Raw genomic sequence first — 17,175 nt, 5'->3', positions numbered from 1 at the left:
TGGGGGCCCTGGGCACTGCGGGAATCAGAACGCTGACAGAGGCCTATGGACCAGATCCTGAGCATGGTGGGGGGGTGAGAGTGGGTTGGGGCTTTGCTGCTCCCCCCCTCTGACTCGTGAATGCTCTGCTGTGTTTGGGGGCCCTGGATGCAGCAGGAATCCGAACGCTGACGGAGGCCCACGGACCAGATTCTGAGCATGGTGGGGGGTGAGTGTGGGTCGGGGCTTCGCTGTGGCCCCCTCTCCCCTGAATTCTTTACTGGGGCATTGATGTCACTGGCACGGGGAAACCGCCATGTTTATGAGCCAGATCCTGTAAGTGTTGAATTGCGGGCCCAGCATCCGCAAGTGAAGACAGACTCCTCGGACATTGTGGGCTTGAGTGACAGGGTAGCCCGCCCGGAGTGTTGAGGGTACGCAGTGACTACACTGAACCTAGCTGGCAAAGGGACCCCAAAAAGAGATGCTGGAAGTGTGGGGTGTTGGGAGTGAGTGGCAGCCAGCCTGGCTAAGTGGTTGAGGGTGTGACGGCCCCACCCCGGTGAGAGACCGGCCCTGAGACCTGGCCTGAAAGTAGCTGAGCCTAAATCCTGGAGAGCAGTAACATCCGGTGTGGTATGCTGGAGCAGAGAACTGTACCTGGGAACTACATAATGCGTGGGATGGCATCCAAGCAAGACGGCGAGAAGCATTTTTTCTAGGGGACAAAGAGCCCTGAAACCAGTGCAGTCCAACAAGTTGGACCGGTATACCTTGCATAAAGGCTCGCCCACCTGAGAGGGATCTCCTACCTTGGTCACTAGTGCACTCCCGGACCGGGGGGTGGAGGGGTGAAATCACGCTGCATGATGACATGGGAGCTATAGACGGGGTTAAATCTTCCCTGGGACAGCAAATGGTGATGCTGGATGCCAAATTGGATACTGTAGCTATTGAAGTAAACCTCCTACCAGCGAACCTAACTAAAGTCAACGAGAAGGTCAAGTCGCTGGACATTAAGACATCCAGCCTGGTGGATGATGTGGCCCAGCTTCAGCAGGATGTGCGGGTGCTCAAATCCTCACATGAAATGGTGGAAAGCAAACTGGATGATTATGAAAACAGGGCCCGACGAAACAACGTCCGCATTCTGGGTGTACCTGAGAGGGGCCCACCCCCAATTTATTTGTGGAGGATCTTATCCTTAAACATCTCCAGCCTAAAGGCCTCAGCAATTTTTTTACCGTTGAACGCGCACACAGAGTTCCCGGGGGGAAACCGAGGCCTGGGGCCCCGCCCCGCCCTATGATTGCCAGAATATTAAACTTTAGAGACAGAGACCTCATCCTGCAAACAGCAAGAGTTGGACGCCCCGTTCAGTTTGAGAACGCCGCCCTTTCCTTTTTTCCAGATTTCACGCAGGCAGTACAGAAACAGCGTCGTATTTTTCTGGTAGTTAAAAAGAAACTAAGAGAAAGGGGTTTGAAATATGCTATGATGTTCCCCGCACAGTTGAGAGTGGAAGTATGTGGGAAGGTTTGGTTCTTCGATAATCCGGATGTTGTGGCTGATTGGCTTGACACTCTCCCTCGGGATGGAATGGAATCGCCGGGCCGATCGGAGGAGGAGGCGGCATTGGAACAGGAAGAGACTGCCTCTAATCCCTTCACTGTAAAGTAAAATTTTGTGATGTGTTGGGTATTGTGAGAATTTTGGACTGCCGCTTGGCCTTCCGGAAGTTTGGTTATTGACGTGATCAGGGGCTCGGGGGGATTTGGTTGTATTTGGGGTTTCGGGCGGTGCAGCAGGAACCTCTTCCAGTTTTTCTTTCTTTGAAGTGTTAGGGGTGACAGGCACTCTGCAGTTTTCAGCTGGCAGTTTTGAGCCCAATGGGCAGGGCAGGGGGGTGGGGGGATTTAGGGGTTTTGTTTGTTTTTTATGTTCAGAGGTTTGCAGGTCTCATCAGCACTATATATTGGTTTAATAGGCCGCATGTAGGGGGATGCAGTCGGTGCTGGGTAGATGATGGGGGGTAGTGAAATAAAAGTACTTAGTTGGAGCGTTAACGGGTTGGGGGCCAAAATCAAACGGAATGTTGTTCTTGAATTTCTCAAAAGGCAGGCGCCCGACGTGGTTCTCCTTCAGGAGACTCATCTAGGAGGCAACTCATGTAACACACTACACAGAATGAGATATAAATTGATTCCGCACTGGGGGTTTACATCAGGTTCCAGAGGGGTAGGGGTACTGATTTGCAAGGCATTTCCACTGGCAGTTACCTCCACTTTGGAAGATGGGAGGGACAGATATATCATAGTCACAGGCATGTGGGAGGGTCACCCCATAACCCTTTCCATTTATATCCCTCCAGGGCTTCAGGGCACCACCTTAGCAGACTTAGGGTCGGTCCTCCTCTCGCTCCCTGAGGGTCTTTTACTTTTGGGAGGCGACTTTAATGCGGTCATCTCTGGAAAGATGGAGAGTCATCCCCCTCGAGAAATGGGGCGGGCGATGCGATGGCTACCTGACTTTATGGACGCAATGGGTCTGGTCGACTGCTGGAGACTGCTCCACCCTGATCGGAAGCAATATACTTTTCATTTTGGGGCGCATAATAGTCTCTCGCGACTGGACTCCTGTCTGGTCCCAGCTGCACAAGCTTCATATGTAACAAAGGTTACTCATTTGGCCAGAGGGATCTCGGACCATTCTCCACTGTGGATCCATATTGTTGTAAATCGTGGACCAGCAGGGCGAGTGGCCCCTATAAACCCATGGTATCTACGTAATCACAAGATTCAAAAAGACCTTATTGCCAGAATAGAAGACTATTTTGTCACTCTCCTCTTCGGGGTCCTTATGGGAGGCTTTTAAAACCGTCATCAGGGGTCATGCTTTATCACTGTTAGCGGGCTCTAAGAAGGAGAGGCAGAGGGAGGTGGTGGAGTTGGAGACTGAAATCGATGGGTTGGAGAAGGATTTGGAACGAGAAGTAATGCAGTGTAAGCTTCACTAGTTGCGCCTGAAACAACATGATTACAAAGCGCTAGTCACAGACGGGGCAAAAGATCTTAGTAGGGAGCAGCAGGGTAAGCTTTACAATTTGGGAGACAAGGCAGGAAAACTCATTGTATAGTTGCATAAGAAGTATTGGGCCAGCCTATTGGTCCCTGAGCTTCTGACTGAGGAGGGGGAAAGACTCACAGAATATTGTAGATGAATTTGCCAAACACTTCAGGGCGGTTTATACATCGGTCTCTTCTTGCCCAGAGGCTGACTCCCATCTGTTACTCCGAGACATACAACTTCCACATCTCTCCATTGAAGATAAAAAATGTATGGATAGTGAGCTGATGGCTGAGGAGATTGCTTTGGCTATCCGCTCTTTAAACTCTGGCAAGGCATTAGGCCCAATGGTCTCCCTATAGAACTTTATAAGCTTAAGCTGGATCATCTTGCTCCCTACCTGAAGGAAATGTTTTTGGAGTCCAGAGATAGAGGGACTCTCCCCAGAGACCAGAGGGTCGCATTGATAGTAGTTATACACAAGGAGGGCAAGGGCAAAGCTAATTGATCCCCATACAGACCTCTTTCTCTGCTCAAAGCAGAGACCAAGATTTTGGCCAAACTATTGAAAAATAGACTGATCAAGGTCATTGCTGATGTAGTTCACCCCGACCAATCGGGCTTTATGCCCCACAGAAATACGGCTTTGAATTTACGTAGATTGCACAGAGTTTTGGCCAGGGCTCAGACATTGCAGGAACTGGCTATAATTGCATCACTTGATGCAACAATGTCATTTGACACGATTGAATGGCCATATTTATGGGCGGTATTGACTAAGCTTGGGTTTGGCCCCGGATTCTTGGCTTTCTTCTTATTGGGAAGGTGTACCCAACAGGGTTTCCCGCTGTCACACCTTCTTTTCTCACTGGCTATAGAGCCTCTCGCCGCTTGGATACGTTGGGAGCCTTCGATCAGGGGTCTGCGGTGGTCTCCTGATTGGGAGGACTGCATATCCCTATATGTGGATGACATTTTGGTTTATTTGGCCTCCCCCGTAAATTTCTTAGTGTGATTTTTGATGTCCTGGCCTCCTTCAGGAGAAATTCAGGCCTTTCGATTAACTGGGAAAAGTCTGTTTTGTTTGTATTAAAGGGTGACCTTCCGGAACCTCTTAGAAACTGTCTATACAGTTTAGCGTAGAAGGGTTTAAATATCTGGGAATTTTCGTGTCCCTAGACCCTTCAATTAGGTACTCTCGAAATCTTCTTCTCCCTCTTCATCGACTTAGGAGTGATATCTCCAACTGGAAGAAGCTTCCTCTGTCATTATTGGGCAGAGCGGCCCTGTTTAAAATGATGGCCCTCCCATGCTTTATTTACACTCTGCAAAATACCTTGGAGGTGGTGCCATCAAGTTATTTCCGTGAAGTTGAGAGTTTACAGTGGAGTCTGTTGTGGAAGGGGAGGCCCCGCATTGCATTACACAGATTGACTCTTTCTTGGTATGACAGAGGCATCTCCCTCCCTGATACCAAAAGGTATTACTGGGCGGCCCAGCTAGCGGCAATTAACCAATGCACGTATGGCTGGGTCAATGACCCTGGCTCCGCCATGGACAAATGGCTTCCTCCCAGTAACAATTATAACAGAGCCCTATACTCTCGTCCTAACAGGGTGACATTAACAGGTCCCACTAAACACTCCGTACACGTCTGGAATGTGGCCACAGACACATTGGGTTGGAGAAATAGGTTGGCTATGGCATCCCAGCTCTGGGACTCCGAGCAGCTTGGCAAGCTGTGGAAGACAAAAGGCTTTGGCAAGTGGGAACTCATAGGCATCTCCACGGTTAAGGATGTCTGGGGGAAGGGGAAGATCAAATAATTTGAAGAAATGCAGACAGAGTATAAACTCGCGCACTCCAAGTACTTTCGGTATGGACACGTTCGGCATTCCCTCCTGTCATTATTGCCCGGTGAGTCGGAACCTTCAGAAGCTTTCCCTCTGGAAGATAGAATACTATACGGACATCTACCTGACAAAACGATCTCTCTAATATATAAAAAGCTGATCAATCACAGGACTGACTCTCTTGAGGCGCTTAGATATAAGTGGTCACAAGAAGTCATAGAGCTAGATGAGGAAGACTGGCAGACAGCTGTGTCCTCTCCTAAAGAAGTCGCAATCCCAGCTCGCCTCCGACTGGTTCAACTCAAGATTTTACATAGGATTTACCTTACGGGACCAAAATTGGTACATATGGGACTTTCAGGCTTGGGGCTGTGCAAAAGACAATATGGCCTAGTTGGTACCTTTATGCATATTACTTGGGAGTGTGAACACGTCACCACATACTGGCGCAGCATACATAACACTATACATAGAGTACTTGGAGTTTCCCTTACTCCGGAGGCAAGGAGATGTTTACTCAACATATGGGAACCTACTGACTTAAACAATTTGCAGACGCAATGGGTCATGCTATGTTATATGATCGCCAAGCAGAATATTGCCCAATTGTGGGGAGGGAGCAGCCCCCCTCTCTGGAAGTGTGGGAAAATAACTTTGATCGGTGTATGTTATGGGAGAAAACGACATATCTTGCGAGGGAAGGCCCTCGGAAATGGTCATTGATTTGGGGGCCTTCTAACAACTACAGAGGAGAAATTTGTACACCACCCATGAGCGCTGTCCCTGATGATACCCCCTCTCCGTGAAGTTCCGATATAATTTCGAGTTTTGTTTATCCTGTGACTCCATGATGTATGCTTGGCTACCGTAATTGAACCTCTGTAATGTACATTTTTTGCTGATGTTTGTTTCGATCAAAAGAAATATAAAAAAAATGGTGTAAGTTATGAGGACAGATATATCATTTCAGTGCAGTGATTGTTTATGGATTTATAACTAGAATATCATTATAATCTCTTCTATATCTATACATGTGTGTGATTTTGAATATGTGCTGTCCATTATGTAATGTAACTGCCGTAAAAGAATGAATTGCACTGATTCATCATGATTGTAATTATGAATGTATTCAGCACAACAAACAAAATACGCATGTTTCTTTACACTATTTTGACATTACACTACAATTACTATGTCATGAGTGGTTATGATGTGAAGTCATAAGCAGTGCATTGAAGGGGCATAAGTTATACTTAGCTCAGGTAACTATAACTGCTGAATTTCTTTGGTTTTGTACGAGTGAAATATGAGCCTAACTATAATGTTTCTGTTACCTTTGTTTTTTTTCAGTGAATTTCTAAGGTTTATTTAATTTCCCGACTATAACCTCATTGTAACCTTTAGTTTTTTGAGTGAATTTTCAAAATTTTTCATTATTTCTTAACTATAGCCTCTCTGTAACCTTTGATTTTTTTGTGAACATTTATGTGTGTGTATATATATATATATTCACTGAAAAAACCATAGGTTATAGACCATATATAGTTAGGAATTCGCATTTACAAAACCTTATTTTACTCACACAAAACCATTAAAATTCCATATATAGTTAGTTGCACTAACTATATATCGCGCACCCGCAATCCACTGCTGATGATGTCACATATTACATCATTCATGACATGGTCAGTGACATCACTGATGACATCACTGATGACATCTCAAATGACATCACTGATGACATCTCAAATGACATCACTGATGACATCTCATTTGACATTACTGATCACATCACTGATGATATCATTCATGTGATAATACGATGAACCTCTTCAGACTCTAATATAACCTTAGATACAATCAGTGTAAACAGACACTCACAGACTGTCACTCATCCATGGAGTTACTCACACACCTAGTCAGTCATGCAAAGAATCAATCAAACCTCCATTTCCTCAACTATACAGTTATACAAACTTTACTTATTCAAACATATACTAACACATATTTACTCTCTTATACAATCCCTGATACAAGTTCACAATGATCCATACAGCCACTCACACATTCACTGGCTCTTATGCACAGTTATTTATATATGTCAACTCTCACATGTACTGTGTTTTACATATGTACTTACTTTGACATGTAGCACTGAGATATCCATTCACTCACCAATACACTCATGCACACAGTCAACCGCCCATACAGCTGTTTCCACATGCACTTTTGAAACCATACATCTAGTGAATCAACTGCTCACACATCTATGCACAGAGTCATACACCTCCCAGCCACCCACACACACACTCAGTCTCCCATACAAATACTTGGGCAACCAATCAATAACCCATATAGTTACTCATATAGCTACTTATCAACACATGCAACAGTTTACAGATCAACAGACATAATGATGCACAAATTAAGACAGTTTAGTCACTAACCCATGCACTCAGTGAGACACATTTAATCACTCACTCATACAGTCAGTCATGCACCTACTAAATCCTTCATCCAGACACTTATACATCCACTCATTCTTCAATATGTAAGACATATTTTAACTTTACAGAAACATACAGTCACTGGATGTTGTCATCAGTGATGTCATCAGTGATGTCATTTGAGATGTCATCAGTGATGTCATCAGTGATGTCACTGACCATGTCATGAATGATGTAATCAGCAGTGGATTGCGGGTGCGCGATATATAGTTAGTGCAACTAACTATATATGGAATTTTAATGGTTTTGTGTGAGTAAAATAAGGTTTTGTAAATGCGAATTCCTAACTATATATGGTCTATAACCTATGTTTTTTTCAGTGAATTTTCAAGGTTTTGTAAATGCTAATTCCTAACTATATATGGTCTATAACCTATGGTTTTTTCAGTGAATTTTCAAGGTTTTGTAAATGCTAATTCCTAACTATATATGGTCTATAACCTATGGTTTTTTCAGTGAATATATATATATATACATACATATATAAACATATATCATCTGTATATCTATATAAATACAAACATAAATGCATGCATACATATACTTATATGCATACAGATGCATGTTATTTACATGAAAGTTGAAAAAACACTAATAAAAGCAAAGCTAAAAAGCCACCTCATTACAAACAGAATGGCTTTAACTTAAACGAGGGCGAGATCTATTGCATTTTCAATGCTTGTTTACTTTGGTTCCATCAAGAAGGCATTCAGATGTGTCACACATTTGCCATAAATTCTGAATGTTAGCACTCTAGTTGCACATTAGATCACTGTAGTAAAGCTACTGCTCACCAGGGACGTCTGCTGCTGGTATTCAAAGTGCATGTTTCAGTCTGCATGTCAGAATTTTTTTAATGAAATAGAAGAGGATTTGAGAAGTCACTCAAAAATGATCCCTAATTTTTCTTTCTGAAGCACTAATCATACTTTCTATGGCAAAATTAACCCCCTCATGTTGTTCCTTTTTAAACTGAGTGTTTTCAGACTTACCACTTCATTCCAATCAAGATGGCTTCTGGTGTGCCATACTTTTGTCATAAGTAAGACTGTTAGCGCTCTAGTTGTTCTTTAGAACACTCTGGGACATTCTGTCATTGGGCTATACTTGGGGTACATCTGGGTAATATTTGGGCTACATTTAGGCTCTTTTGTCTCTGGTGGCCATCTTGGGAGACTGTATGTCAGAATTTTTTAATGAAATTGAAGAGGGTTTGAGAAGTCACTCAAAATGTGCCCTAATTTTTCTTTCTGCAGCACTAATCATAATTCATATGGCAAAATATACCCCCTCATTTTGTTCCTTTTTAAATTAAATGTTTTAAGAGTTACCACTTTATTCCAATCAAGATGGCTTCAGATGTGCCATACCTTTGTAATAAGTAGGACTGTTAGCGCTCTAGTTGTTCTTTAGAACACTCTGGGACATTCTGTCATTGGGCTATACTTGGGCTACATCTGGGTGATATTTGGGCTACATTTGGGCTCTTTTGTCTATGGTGGCCATTTTGGGAGACTGCATGTCAGAATTCTTTAATGAAATAGAAGAGGATTTGAAAAGTCACTCAAAATGTGCCCTAATTTTTCATTCTGCAGCACTAATCATACTTTCTATGGCAAAATATACCCCCTCATGTTTCTTTTTAAATTAAATGTTTTAAGAGTTACCACTTTATTCCAATCAAGATGGCTTCAGGTGTGCCATACCTTTGTAATAAGTAGGACTGTTAGCGCTCTAGTTGTTCTTTAGAACACTCTGGGACATTCTGTCATTGGGCTATACTTGGGCTACATCTGGGTGATATTTGGGCTACATTTGGGCTCTTTTGTCTCTGGTGGCCATTTTGGGAGACTGCATGTCAGAATGTTTTAATGAAATAGAAAAGGATTTGAGAAGTCACTCAAAATGTGCCCTAATTTTTCATTCTGCAGCACTAATCATACTTTCTATGGCAAAATATACCCCCTCATGTTGTTTCTTTTTAAATTAAATGTTTTAAGAGTTACCACTTTATTCCAATCAAGATGGCTTCAGGTGTGCCATACCTTTGTAATAAGTAGGACTGTTAGCGCTCTAGTTGTTCTTTAGAACACTCTAGGAGGCTGCAGTAGAACACAAAGGAATCAACTGACAGTCTCTGTCCTTGTTGGATGTAAATGTTTTACTGAGAATGTCAGACTTCATTTTCACATGACTGAGAAAGATAATGTGAATTTACAGAAAATATGCTTTCAGTTTAGCTTATAGATCCCCTTCCAAACCACTGTGGGAAAATCATGAGATATTAGTTTTCTTTCAAACAATATTCATGATATCACAGCAGAAGGTTTTTTCACATGGTAAAATCACCTTAGAACCCACCACAATTCCTAAAACGAGTATGGTACCATCAACAAATGATTTATAATGTAACTAAAGTCCTAAAACCCTCTATTACCTACAATGCTTTTTAATGAGGTGCTATCATGTATATTGGTCCCAAGATGGCTGCCAACACTTCTTGGATGAAGTGCTGACAGCCAATCAGATCAGATGTGTGGTTAGGCTCCGCCCAGATATATATCTTTTTTTGAACCTAAATTACTCAAAATCCACTGGAGCACATATATTGAGACCTAGCAAAGGCACATCGGGCTGACAGTCCCTACAATTTTGCCAAGTTTCGTGCAAATCCATTCAGCCGTTCGAGCTAAAAGTGAGGCCAACTGGCCTATGGAAATTAACATGGGAAAAACGCGTTTTGGGACCCCCCTTTTTTCTCGGCCCCCCCTTGATGAAACCCCCCCAAATTGTCAGGGGCTGCTCAGAAACAAAATGTTCCATTTTCCTGAAAATTTCAGCCAATTCCGTCCACAAACGCCAAAGTTATTAGACATAGAATTTTCAAAAATCCCATAGAGAAAAAATCCTAACTATATATACCTACTGGCGACCGCCAGTAGGTAATATATATATATATATATATATATATATATATATATATATATATATATATGTATATATCTATATCTATCTATCTATCTATCCATCTATCTATCTATCTATCTCTATATATATATATATATATATATATATATATATATATATATATATATATATATAACCTCAGGACTTTATCCTCCGAGCAGCAGTGAACCCGGAGCCGTGTTTGCAGAGTGGTGGAAAAAGGGGCCTAGCCTCGGACCACCTCTCTGCAATCCAGCTCTTTGGCTCTTACTGAAGGCACCTGGTGGGCTAGTTGTCCCCCAGGGAACCTCAGGATTCAAGGGGACTTAATTCACCAACCCAGAACATGCCAGGAGGTGCATCTGCAGAGTGGTGGAGAAAGGGGGCGTGGTCTGGTAGAAGAAGTTAGCAATCTTGCTGTGTGGGAGGTACTGGAGGTGTAAGGAGGGGTATTTATCCCCCACAGTTAAGTAACTTTAGGCCACAAGTTATAGTTTCTTAAAATAAGTCTAACTATAGCTGCCAAATTGTTATGATATTATGATATGGTATTAAATGTATATCTATTTATCCAGGATATGTTTGTTTGTCTTGCCAATGCTATTTTTTGGTTTAAATGAATTATTAATTTTAGACTAAAGTATACTTGTTTAACATTGTGCCCTGTTCACCGGCATGTTTTCTTATCTTTTTGGACTACTGCAATTTTAAGTCTGTTTTCCATATTCATTAATCATGTGACATGGAGTCAGCATTTTAAAAATGTGTCTTTCTTCAAAGCCTACTACATGTGATCAAGGCCGGCGTTCCGTCCGAAACGCGTCATGGCAGGCAGTTGAGAGATGAAATGAAAATATTTTCTTTGCCACAAAGAGGAGTTCGCTTCGTTCCTTCTCGCCATACCTGGAGGTTTTGGAATTAATTTTTGTAACGTATTCACGGAAGGGAAGTGGGACTGCTTCCTGTCAGCAAACCCCCTCCTCTGAAGCAGGCAGCCGTTTTCAGCCACACGAGCGAGTAGCAATCCTGGAGGATACTATTGGCGGCAGCCCCCTGTGTAGCTTCAAGTTTGGTTTACCGGCTGGGAGAGAGCAAGGAACGGGTCAGAGAAATGCGTCTGGGGCATTCTTTCGGACCAGCAGCAAGTTTATTGAGAGCATAAATGACAGGTGAGGAGGTGTTTGGCAATTCGACTTTTCCCCGACGATTTTACATTTTACGTGGGGCTCTCGTAATTTACTGTGATGTCAAGGGACGCTTTGCGGGACCGTGAGGCAGCAGCTGATGAGCTGTTTAACAATACACCAAGTGCTGTGTTGCGATATCCAGTCCCACAAGGGAATGAAAATCAAGCCGACGCCAAGTCACTACTTAAAAGACTAGAGAAATGCAGCAGATATGGAATTACAAAATGGTGGGAACATAAATCACTGCAGAAATATGAGGAGGTAGGACGTGTGCCCCGAGGATTACGTATTTTATTGGCACCTTCCTTCGAAAACCCCAATCCGGAGATGCTTAAGGAATGGGCAATGAACAATTTAGCAGCTTCAATGAATCTTGTAAGAACTCTAGTTAAGTAGGACCAAAGTGATCAGGAAGAGCTTTTAAAGGTAATAGAGAGCATAAATGAACAGTTGAACAAATAGGAACAAACAGAGTTTATTGTTAAATTTAAAAAGGACATTATTGAAAGAATGAAAAAACATGAAGATAAAATCAAATCACAAAAGACATGTAAATATGCACGTGATAAAGAGGATTACGAGCTGGGGCAGGTCTTTACATTTCCTCGCAAATACGATCAAGCCAAAATAATCAGATTGGGTAATCTTACCCACAATGCAACAAGCCAAGGAAGGGAAACTATGGCAAGTGGAGTTAGCACAGACAGGTCGAGCTCTGAAGCAGGCTCCTTGACAAGTGACAACGATTCTGATGATGGAATACCAGGAGCGAGCAACCTGGATATGGCCAACATATTAAGCCCCTCAAAAGAGCTAACTTTTTTAGGAACGGACCGCCTGCAGACATTACGACCATGGAATCAGAATGCGGCCAAAGCGCCCGACAAAGAAGAAACCGTCGGCGTAGAGAAAGGCACAGGCATAGGGAGAGGAAAAGCGAAGAAACAGCAATGGCGCACACAATAGAAGTCGGCTCGAAAACCGTCATAAATCTTTCATCCACAGTCCTGACTAATGCTGAAACTCAACTGTTGGCTCTCGGGTTGCCCTGTAAGCAATTTTAATTATGGGAATACTCGAGTGGACATTTACAAGTACATCAGAAAGCTCAAATTAAAAAAGTTCTTCAGAATAAAAAATGGCAACATAAACTTAGATAATGAATGTAATCAAGTAGCAGCCAATATGCCCAACATCTTAGCCTCGGATGCCACGACCCTACTAACAATGAATGAGCAGAATAATGGAAATCATCAAAAGCAAGCAAGTGGGCTTAGTCAAACATCCACTCAAGAAAGTTTGACTAGATTTAATTTGGTTCCACCCAGTGCAGGCATTAGCCCTTTTAAAGCCAAATCTACGTTTTACCCCATGATGCCTAAAGACGCTATAGATATATTTCATGAAAGAATTCTCGATGAAATGAAGAAACTATATCATAAGAAGAATCATAGCAAGGAAAGATTTAAACATCAGGATACTGAGTATGAAAACCTTATTTACAAGTTATGCAACAACAAAGATATAGTTATTAATAAATCAGATGAAGAGGGAAATGTTGTCATTTGGCCACGTGAAGAATATACAAAAGCGGCATATAAACAACTATCTGACCTTGCCTGTTATGCCATTAGCACTATGGCAGACTACAATGAAGCCAAGGAAAGCCTGAAAATAGGCCTGATGGGCTGGAAAAGACCAGGTTTAATCTCTATTCAAGAGTTCAAGTTTATGATGAATGACTTTACTGTGATTCCGACTTTGTACCTTATTCCTAAGATTCACAAAGAAATCAGACCAATCCCTGGCAGGCCTATCATCTCTGCAATTGGTGGTATGAGCAAACAGATTACTTAATATGTTGATTACTTCCTGCAACCTCATGTCCAGGCACTACCTTCCTTTTGTGAGAGATACCAGTGACTTTCTTGATAAGATCAAAGCTATCACATGGGAGGATAACCTTTTGCTTATAACCATGGACATTGAGTCGCTCTATACGAGCATTAATCACCAAATGGGCTTGACCGCTGTTAAACACTATTTGGATAAAAGACCTCTGATTTTTCACAATTATAATTTGATGCTCCTCGAAATGATTAAGTGGTGCCTATGCAACAATTATTCCATGTTTAATAACCAGTTATTTTGCCAAAAACGGGGTGTGGCTATGGGAGCCTGCTTCTCTCCCAGCTATGAGTGCTTGCATGTTGGCTGATGGGAGGAGCAGGTTCTATGGGGCACTATGGGCAGGATATATGACAATACTGTGTTGTACTGGCTAAGGTACATTGATGATGTTTTTCTGATATGGAGGGGTGATACAGAAAGTGCTATATCTTTCATCAATGAGCTTAATAACAACGATAGCAACCTCAGATTTACATCACACATTAGTCCAACACAGGTGGCATTCCTAGATACTTCTATCTATCTATCTATCAGGAAGCAAATTGGAATGCACACTCTATAGGAAGCCTACAGGTGGAAATGCCACCTTACATGCACATAGTTCCCATCCAAGCCACCTTATTAGAAGCATCCCATATGGGGAACTTCTAAGACTCAAACGAATTTGTAGCACCGATAAGGACCTTACGAAATGCACTCACGATGCATTAGCCAGATTTAAAGCTAAAGGCTACAGTGAGTCAGTCCTCAAGGAGGCCAGTGACAAGGCAGCACTTAGGACAAGAGAATCCCTATTAGGTGCAGTCAGCAAGCCATCCAAGATAGGACATAATGGAGATGAGAAGAATGCTTCACGTCTTCTCACCACATTTAACAGGCAACCTAAACAGTTGAATACCATTATTACCAACATGTGGCCTATTTTAGAAACAGATGCCGTGTTAGCTCCCTGTCTACCTGAGAAGCCTTCTATTACTTACAGACATGCTGTTTCTATGAGAATCCAACTAGTAAAAAACAGCCGTGAGACAACAACTATTAACACATGGCTACAACCTAAAAATGGCTTCTACAAATGCACCTCTTGTAGGGCTTGTAAATTTGGCACTAATCGTATGTCCTACAGGACTCACTTCAGCTCTAAGGAAGTACAGATCAAAGGGCACTATACTTGCCGGATGGAATTCGCCACCTATGTCCTTACTTGTACCTGTGGCCTCAACAATGTGGGCAGCACAAAAGTTCAAGTACATGCCCGCATTCTCCAACATTTGAGAGCCATTGTTAATAACGATGCAACCTATCCGGTCGCTCGTCATTTTAAGGACAAGCTCAAAAATGATCTCTAATGCCTTATCTACTTTGTGATTGATGCTGTCCCCAAGTTCAGACGGGGGGCAATAGAGAAAGGATTTTAAGACAATTGGAGACACGTTATATATTAGAACTTGACACTAAGGTCCCTTTCGGTTTGAACACTAAGGAAGATATGCATACTTACTTGTAGTGTTGCTTCTCTGTATCTTCCATTCCCCCTAATCGCATATCATACTGAGTCTTCTGGTCTGAACAATATTTTTCTCTGGTTGTATATAGGTTTGAACTTTTTTTTACAACACACACTTTTGCTATTTTTACTCAACCTTTACTTATTTAATAATTTTCCCTATACTTCATATACATGATTTGTATTTAGTCAGGTAATATCATCCAAGGACACCTCCCCTAATGTTCGCAGTTTGTGAACATTCTGGTTCTGAGTACTGTAATTCATTTATGTTTACATTTGGGAACATTTGCACATCTATATTATTGCACTGGTATAAATAATCTAATTTGATCACACATTTGTGATATTTTGCACATTTAGAAGGGGTCAAGTGATATTTTTATGGAATATTTTTTTTACAGACTTTTAAACTGTCCTTTATGGTGATCAGATGTGTTACATTATATAAAAAATGGTAGTATCGGTACAGGACACCAATTATACTGAAGTGGACATATTGCATTCATATATTTTATAAATGGTCCAGTATCTATCACGGTATTTATACAGATATTTATTTATTTATTGATATATTTTTATACCAATTTTAAATGTATATCTATTTATCCGGTAAATATTTGTGTCTCTTGCCAATGTTATTTTTTTGGTTTAAATGAATTATTCATTTTAGACTAAAGTATACTTGTTTACCATTGTGCCCTGTTTACCGGTATGTTTTCTAATCTTTTTGGACTACTACAATTTTAAGTCTGTTTTCCATATTCATTAATCATGTGACATGTGGTCAGCAGTTTAAAAATGTGTCTTTCTGTAAAGCCTACTACATGTGCTCAAGGCCGGCGTTCCGGCCGAAACGCGTCATGGCAGGCAGTTGAGAAATAAAAATATTTTCTTTGCCACAAAGAGGAGTTCGCTTCGTTCCTTCTCGCCATACCTTAGGTTTTGGAATGAATGTTTGTAATATAAATTATATATATATATATATTACCTACTGGAGGTGGCCAGTAGGTAGTTATAGTTAGGACCTACTTTCCATAGGAAATTCACAACATTCTATTTAGAATTACTTTGGCGCTGGTAGACGAACCTTTGCGAATTTCTCCAAGAAATTGGCCTACTCGGTTCCGCTCCTTCCCTGAAAGTTTGGCGGTGATTCATCAAGTAGGGGCAGAGAAAAAAGGGGGGTCCCAAAACGTATTTTCCTCATGCAATTTTCCATAGGGACCTTTAGCCAGGGCTACAGCTCGAACGGCTGAACGTAATTACACCAAATTTGGCAGAGAGGTAGAGTTCGGTTTGCAGATTGGGCTTTTTGTTAAATAGTGTAAATCCGTTCAGTAGTTTCTGAGAAAATTACAAGTAAAATCATAGCGATAGCTAGAGACAGAGTTCTACTCGCGGACGGAGATCCGTTCAATTATGAGCGCTAGCTGCATGCTGATTGGCTGTAAACTGTCTGTCAACACTCGAAAGCAGGAAGTGATGCTGGCCATCTTGTGCCTCGGTAGAACCGAGTCACATGAAAACAGTAAAACAAAGTTGAGAAATAAGGGAAGGGGGCATGCTAGAAATATTCTGACCCTCTGGGCTTCCTCTCCTCAGGGGTCGTACATGGATGTTTAGGCTCTATTTTTTTTAAAAGAAGAATCGCGGCATACACGGACGGAAATCCGTACAATTATGAGCACGAGCTGCATGCTGATTGGCTGTCAACACTCCTAACCATGAAGTTTTGGCAGCCATCTTGTTTGTCGCGAGAACCGAGTCAAGAGAAAACAGTAAATCAAAGTTGAAAAATTAGGAAAGGGGGCAGGGTAGAAACATTCGGACCCTATAGGCTTGCTCAGGGGGTGGTACATGGATCTTTAGGCTCAATTCTTATTTTTTTTTAAATAAAAAATTGCAGGGTACTCGTGCAGTACTCGGAAAAGGTGAAAAAAAACTAGAAGTCCGTTTTATTCATTAGGTCCCCGGGGGGGGGGCAAATTACGCGGGCATTTTCTTTCCATAACCGGGTGCTTGTAAGGTGCTCCGAGCACCGGGGAACGCCACTCGTCTGGTTTTATCTTGAAGTATGCGGGGGCGTTACGGTTCTGCTCCCCGCAGTCTCAGGGAGCGGCACCCCTCGGGGCTTTTAAAAAAAATATGTTTTGAGCTCTCCCTCCCTCTCTCCCCGTACATGTTGCGGGGAACGCTACCTTTCTGGGGCAGTAATA

Source organism: Lissotriton vulgaris, chromosome 4_1 (genome assembly GCF_964263255.1).
Source record: "Lissotriton vulgaris chromosome 4_1, aLisVul1.2, whole genome shotgun sequence".
Taxonomy (NCBI): Eukaryota; Metazoa; Chordata; class Amphibia; order Caudata; family Salamandridae; genus Lissotriton; species Lissotriton vulgaris.
The sequence above is the reverse complement of the archived record's forward strand: the minus strand, read 5'-3'. Positions refer to the sequence as shown.